At 35.1% G+C, this 8,381-nt stretch overlaps 1 pseudogene; it reads right to left on the bottom strand.

The window, feature by feature from the left end:
- Positions 1 to 660: 660 nt before the first annotated feature.
- Positions 661 to 778, bottom strand: LOC145248419 (5S ribosomal RNA; annotated as a pseudogene).
- Positions 779 to 8,381: the final 7,603 nt, after the last annotated feature.

Genomic DNA, 8,381 nt, shown 5'->3' with positions numbered 1-8,381 from the left:
AAAGCACTCAATCAAGTCTATCAAATCTCGTGTGTAATCACATTAAAATACGCATATACACTGCAGCACGTAGCATATAAAGTCTCACAGATAGTGGCTTATACACATATTCCATCTAGTACAATGTGTACCTATGCGTTTGTTTATATACACATACATCATGACATGAATCTGTACAAATACAAATATATATACATATATATATATATATATATATATATATATATAAACAATATATATATATATATAAACAATATATATATATATAATATATATATATATAAACAATATATATATATATATATATATATATATATATATATATACATTAGGGGGCATATTTGATAAAAAAAAAAACAGGGAAAAAATGTTCAATACTTTAGTAGAGTTAAATGTGTTTTTATTATTTCAACCTCGTTTTTTTTTGTTTTGTTTTCGCTTAAATCATTACAAATTGTTTCAATCGACAGTCTAAAAATCTCGATGCCTCCGTTCAGTCTCGAGATACATAGGATACCCCTATAAGGCCAGCTACACATGTAATGTGGTGGCAAGGGTTGCGAAATCTCCAACCACACTTATCCTGAATCTGCAATGCTTGAGTCCATTGGCAAGGAGTAGTCCAGAATGACTGGAAACAATACCGGGATAAACGGAGAGTACATATAGCACCTAGAAATCCCAAATGGTCACCCATCTGGTACTGGCCAGGCTCATCGCTGCTTAACTTCGGTGATCTGACGAGAACTGGTGTGTCAAACATGATCATGCTGTATATGAAAGAAGAATCATCATCATGTTTAACACACCAGTTCCCGTCAGATCACAAAAGTTAAGCAGCGATATTTAAAAGCGATTAAGTGAAGCCCACTATTAATTTGTTTGTAAACAAGCTGATGGTTCGAGCACTGTGCGACGGGAGGGTGTGAATTTAATACACACTCTAGGAGAAATATTTACGGCACTGATTCGTAGCCGAATGGTGAGAGCTGCCGACTTTCAATGAGACGGATGTAGGTTCAATCCACGGCTGGGGAAAGGTGTTTGTCTAGCCGCACTGATGAGTTCTGATACAACGAAACAGTACTGTATGTGGATGACAATATATATATATATATATATATATATATATATATATATATATATATATATGTTTGTGTGTGTATAACGGAGCGGGGTCGGTAAGTAAGTGGTTAACAATACGAACTGAAACGCTCAGTGTGCCAAGTTCGAATCCAGTTCGTTTTAAAGAAAGAAAAAAAATTTTAAGCCCGAACCTGATCTTTTTTCCAACCTCATGCAAGGGAGTTTAAATTAGAAGGTGATTGTGACGAGATAGTAAACGACACGAACCGAGAATCTGAGTGGCCATGTTCGAATCCAGTTGGAATTCAGTGTTCATCAGAAAATACTCAATGGCAAACAGAGCGTAATTATAGTATGTTTATGTATACAAAATATTGGCTTTATATTTCATAGAATCTAAATGTTGCGGTATAAGGAAGCTGCTTTTTCAAAGAAATTGCAGCAGAAACATGTATGCACATGTGTAGCAGATAACGTTTGTACAAATGCACATACTTGAAATAGACTTTATATAACATTAAATATGCTAAACAAATTAATGTATGTTTATATGCATGTGGACATATCTATGAATGTTTACAATTTAAAACAATATAGGCGATAGAACGATACTCAACTCATAAAAATATATGTAAAATTAAGTAAATATGTTCAATCTATCGATAAATTTATGATAATATATGCTTGCATAGAAACAAATTAATTTGTGTCAATTGCTTTAAAGTTTATAAAATATTTATTCATAAGGATCTATTTTGTATTGACTCCTTCTTGGATTATCACCTTGTCGCGGTGAAGGAGCTAAAGCGTTTCAATGATCCCTAGAGCTATGCTGGCGGGAGCGAAAGCTCATGGCAGGGCCACCCTTGCCAGAAAGATTGACGGATAGAAACCAGACAAAGATTGATCCCTGGTCCTCCAGGTTAGGGGTTGAGCGTAGGGCTAACGGCACTTTCTCGTAAAACAAGTATGTTACAAGAACAGTAACAAAGAAAACCCTTGCTTCAGCGTGTGGGGGGGGGGGACATCTGAGCCAAATCTGAGCTTCAATCTATGCCCCCCTCGTGAAACTTTCACGAAAAACACTCGTCTAGCCAAAACCACTAACAATAATTTCCCACACTCTTTATTTGTACCTAAACCTAAACGTAGATTCCATGAATAACCCTTCTTTCTAAGAACTGCACGCCTGTGGAACTCTCTTCCGTTTGCCTGCCTTCCAGCTGACTACAATCTGATTGTCTTCAAGTTCAACGTAAACAAGTTTTTGATGAACCGCTCCCCTAAGTAATCCAATTTACAAAAATTCCACTACTTATGTTTACTACGCTATAATCATATTGACTAATATATACCCATTAACCCTTATCCTTGGGTGGCTTCCGGGGCTTAATAAGTGGTGATTCCTGTGTAAAAACAAGACAAAAAACCCCGAATAAATGCTGGAGGCCAAAGCCGAGGGGACGTTACTAACAGGATATGTACGAGACGGGCAAGCTTGCAGGGGTAACATGAGATGTTTTGTGAGAGCAGATGGACTGGATCTGTAGAAACCGTCCTCTACTCTGGAAAGAGTGATCACCTACATTATGAGGGAGTTGTCATCATCCTCAAGAAAGGTGTAGAGTGAAGTCTACTAGAATGGAAGCCCCTAAACAGTAACCTGGAGAATAACGGTGGGAAGGAAGGGGAAAGTTATGTAGCATTCTTGGGGTTCACTGGCTGGGCTGGCTCAGGATAGGCAGAGGTGGAAGGGATTTGTTGTGCCCCAACACATCACTTGGTGCAATGTTTGATGATGACTTTGTATTGAGCACTTTTGATAATATTGGTTTTATGTTAATTTCTTCAATATATTTTAACTTTCTAAGATATATATATATATATATATATAAATATACATGCATATATATATACATATATATATATATATATATATATATATATATATATATATATACACTTAAAGGAAACTTCACTGAAATGTTACACTTAAAGGAAACTTCACTGAAATGTTACACTTAAAGGAAACTTCACTGAAATGAATTAGATTACTGGTTAATGAATCTAGTGGTTTGAAGTCTTACAAAATATCTGAAAAGAAATATGCATATAAGAAAATCCAAATAAAACTGCTAAATATACTAGACAAAGTAAATAAACTTAGAGTTTATATTTTCAGATTTCATTTAAAAAGAATCACTTTTCAAAATAAAAATTTATCGGTTGAACCAAAGAATACAATGCTTAAATTAAAATCCTTAATCCATGGATTTTCAATGTAAGTACATCTCAAAGGAAAAGTTCTAGCAAAATAAGAATATGGGTCCGAAATTATTTTGCTAAATAGCACTATATATATTAGAGAGAGAGAGAGAGAGAGAGAGAGAAAGAGAGAGAGAGAGAGAAAGAGAGAGAGAAAGCGAGAGATATGTTATTTTTATTTAAATATAACCAATGAAAGAAAATACCTGGTTTATATAGATACCAATTGAAACATCGACATGAGAGTATCGCTTTTGTAGATGTTTGTATAAATATTATATATATATATATATATATATATATATATATATATATGATTGCACTGTCTTGTCAGACGAGTGCCACTCCCTCAGTCACTGAACGTCCATGTGTCCAAAGATAACTTTTTAGTCCTACCATCGACTTGCACACCCTCAAGCAGACACGACACCGAAAACGGTCATTGGTATACATAAATACATACATACATACGTACATACATACATAGTCATATGCACATAATACACATAAACACACATATACACATACATACACACATATATACATATATACATACACATATGCACATACATACATACAAATACGCACATAAATACATATACATACACACATACATACACTCATATATATACACATACATAAATACATGCACACATATACATACACATGCATATACATATATATACATGCATGGATATACATATACATACATATACACACAGGCATATATATACACATATACATACATGCACGCACATGCATACATATACATACACATATGCACATACATACATATACATATACACATATAAAGACACATACATACATATACACATATATACAAATACATATACATACACATTCACACATATACATACATATACATATATATACATACATACACGTTCATATATACATACATACACACATATATATACATGCATATATATGTATGCATACACGTGCATACAAACATACATTTATACATACATAAACACATATACACACATATATATACACACTTATACATATATATATACATACGCACATTCATACATATATGCACATACACATACATATACATATATTAATATACGTACACATATACACTTTTACATATACATATAAACATATATACAAACATACATATAAGCATATATACACACATACATACATATATGCATTGGTCGATCAGTTACTACATGCTTTTAGCCTGCCAGGCCTGTACGCGTCACAACTTTTCCATCGCCACAGGATATTTTTTTGTTGTAGAAAAATGTATCAGGGAGTATCTGTTGAAAGACGTTATTGCAGAATTTTAGCTTTGTACGGCAGCTAAGTCTCTCTCTCTCTCTCTCTCTCTCTCTCTCTCTCTCTCTCTCTGTTCAAAATGTTGAGATCCAGCAACAAGCAAGAGCAAGATAGCCAGCAACAAGTCAAATTGCAGACCAGCTTAATGCGGGTACTGGTCTCCCGCTTTATGGTTTTTAAATCAGAGATTTGCTTCACCTAGACAGGTTGCTTTCACCACGGCTTACGGGAGCCCTCTCCACCCCAATGCTATTCGGTCCATGTCTAAGATTTAGGTTGCTGGGCACCAGAGCATATTCCACACTTCGGTGGGTCAGCATGTCGCTTCTCTGGAGGTTTCTGTCAGGGTTACCTCACACTTAACCTTTGGTTAAAGAACCTTGCCCTACAAGTCAGTGAAGGTTCAGTTATACAGTGTCGGACACACGCTGTTCATCAGAGTCGCAACAATAAATAAATAAAAACAACTCCAAAACACACGACAAGTAAAAACAGGTGGTCATGAGTTGCGGTGTCTGTGCAAATCCCAAACCAAAAGGAGCGATCAAAATAGAAGAACTCCCCAGCGATCACGACGACGGTGATGGTGGGTCCAATTAAATTAATTTAAATAATTTGCTTTTACCTATTCATGTTCAAATCAATTGAAATAAATTAATACATAAATAAAAACAATACATGTCTAAAAAAAAATTTTAAGGACGCTTGGTCTGATGATGATGATGATGATGATGATGATGATGATGATGATGATGATGATGATGATGAACACAAATAAACAAGTAAAAAATAATACATGTCCGATAGAAACGATACGTGTAATGGGCAGACCTTGGTAGCAATCCTCTGATTAAAAAGTTCATATAAGAATAAAAAATATAAATTTTTTCTATCAGAAGAAAAGCTTTTAATTAAAATTGTAGAAGACATAATATAAAGTAAAAAGAGGTGTGTTTAGAGGCTTTTTCAAGATTTACGGATTATAGGAATATTAATACGGACACGAGTAAAGCATACGTTTTTGCAAGTTTGAACATAGGACGTTCAATGGTCTTAATAGAGCGTCAGATACGGAGACACAGATTTAGAAACCATGTATAGTCAGGTCATGTCATATGCTACTGGTATGATGTAACCTAGCAGTACCTGTCGCATAGTCGGGTTACCGGCGACTAAACCAGTTCCCCCTACCAGCCTGTCTGGCTTTAACATATTTACATTTGAGTTCAGCACCATGCAAAACTGCTAAATAGACAAAATTTTGGACAAATATTGTAAAATAGTCCCAAAACTGGACTGCTTTTATTAGCCTTCAAAGAGCCCCTGGACACACCCAAGAGTTATCGCGAGTATAGACAAACAAAATTATATAGAAATCAGTTAGTTACAACTTTTCAGAAAGTTTTATAAAAATCCAAGGTATGGTTTTTTTTTAATAAGCACAAAAGTGTCAATTTTAGTAATTTTAACTCGAAAAATCTGTTCTGTTACTTTTTTACTCATATCATATTTAATGTTTGTGCAATATTTCAAAAAAATTCCAAGGCGATGTTACTGAGAAAAGTGAGGACAGACGAAGGGACGAACGGACGAACGGACAAGGATGAATTTGCAGGCCCACCCTCCTTTTATCGGGGGACCAAAAAATACAATCGTTGTAAAATACAAAAATGTTAAAAAAAAAGTATCATTTAATGTCACACCACACCGATGTATTTGACAATGAATATATTCTTGTGATCTTTTTCTTTATCTTTCATGGAAATTGAATTTTTTGTGGTCATTGTTGCTTATTTGTTTTTCTGTGTACTTATGAAAATTCTATTTCAAAGATGACCTGACATTTTAAAAATGTTATGCTTCAATTCACTTATTAAGATAAACATTATCTGGAAACAGCTGTAAGCAACTATAATACGTCTTCGTAATACTCTATATTTGGAATATGATTTGAAAATGATTTAAATCGTCAAAAATTCATACACAAATATGTGTGTGTGTATACGTGGGTGTTTGTGTCTTTGTTTAATAGAAAAAGATAGGAAATTCCTAAGTCGCCGTATTTAACAAATTTGAAACTGTATGAATAGCAGAGATGAATTTGTATAGAGAGAATTGGATGACCCTGGCAATTGGTTTGCTTCTCTAAACGACAAACATACAAAAAAGAATCTCCCTTGGGTGATCTGTCATAGCAACCATGACCCAGCCTTGGACCGGCACCTTTTTATACTCCCCTCCTATCTTCGCACACACTCACAAAATTATAACGTTGATGCGCTATGGAAGCCGATGTAACCTTTTGCGCAAGAAGATTATTTATTCTTCTTCTTCTTCTTCTTCTTCTTCTCCTTTTTCTTCTTCTTCTCCTTTTTCCTCTTCTTTTCTTTACCCTTTTCTCTTTTCGCTTCTTAAACAGTGCCTATTCATTCACCACCTATCGCTACTCACCAAATTAATTCACTAGCCTATTTAGCATTTTGCGTAAGAAACCCTTCTTCTTCTTCTTCTTTTTCTTCTTCTTCTTCTTCTTCTTCTTCTGTAAACATACACGTAAAGAAATTTATTCTCTTTCTTTTTTTCTGTATTTTCTGTAACTTTTCCATAAAAATGTTCTACTACTACTACTACTACTACTACTACTACTACTACTTTGTAATCTCATCATTTTCTTCTTCTTCTTCTTCTTCTTCTTCTTCTTCTTCTCAAAGCAAGCGCCTATTTTTTTTTATCTCCACCCTCTCTAGCGTCACCCGCACTCTACAAATTACTCGAACCTGATGCAACATTTAACGTAAGAGTTTTCTTCTTCTTTTCTTCTTTTTCTTCTGTAAAACTTTTACGCTAAGAAATTTTATTATCTTTCCTTTTTTTCTTTATTTTCTGTAACCTTTTCCATAACTTTTTTTTCCTAAGCTACTATTACTACATTCTCATTTCATTACTTTCGTCTTCTTCTTTTTCATCTTCTTCTTCTTCGCCTTCTTCATCTTCTTTTTCTTCTTGGACGACGATGTGTCGTTTACTTTCTCTGTCGTTGTGGCCTGATGTCATAATTCCAGGCGACTGCCTGGTTTTTAATAACACTGGCATCCAAAAAGAAAAAAAAAGAAAAAGAACCGGAGGTCGGGAAAGACAAGGTGTCAGAAAAACGCGTCCAACCTAGGGTAGAACTTGTTCCGACCGCTTGCTTCATAGAACTGACTCGTGTCAGATCCCCGCCGAGACTTCGCTGGAAAAGCGCGAGGTAAAAATTGGATTTGATTTGACGGGGCTTCTGAAAACAAGGGGAGTCAATATATGAAAGGCGAATGGGTTCAATGTTACGATGTCTCGGGAGATAGGCTCCTAATGTAGTCATGCTTAGAACGATAAGGTTGTTCATTTATCAAAAGGATAATATCTACGAATCTTCCATCGGTAAGAACGATAATAAGGAGAATTATAAAAAAAGTTTCGGATGCGGCTATGTATTTATAGGAGAAGCTTTTTCCAGAAATGGCTACGCTTAAGTATATATTTATTAAAAACAGCCTATCCTGCCTTGACAGAGTACAAAATAGACTTCGTGGCTTAGTGGGGGATGCCCTTTTCTCTACCCTGCAACCTCTCTCCCACAGAAGAGACGATGCGTTATTTCCATGGCAGGTGCTCGTCTGAACTCCAATCTCTGGTCTCCACTCGCCAATCTTTCACGAAAAACACCAGTCTAGCTGAAT

Source organism: Euprymna scolopes, chromosome 26, assembly GCF_053919585.1.
Source record: "Euprymna scolopes isolate OS-2025 chromosome 26, ASM5391958v1, whole genome shotgun sequence".
NCBI lineage: Eukaryota > Metazoa > Mollusca > Cephalopoda > Sepiida > Sepiolidae > Euprymna > Euprymna scolopes.
Note: the sequence above shows the minus strand (reverse complement) of the source record. Positions and strands in the feature narration are given on the sequence as shown.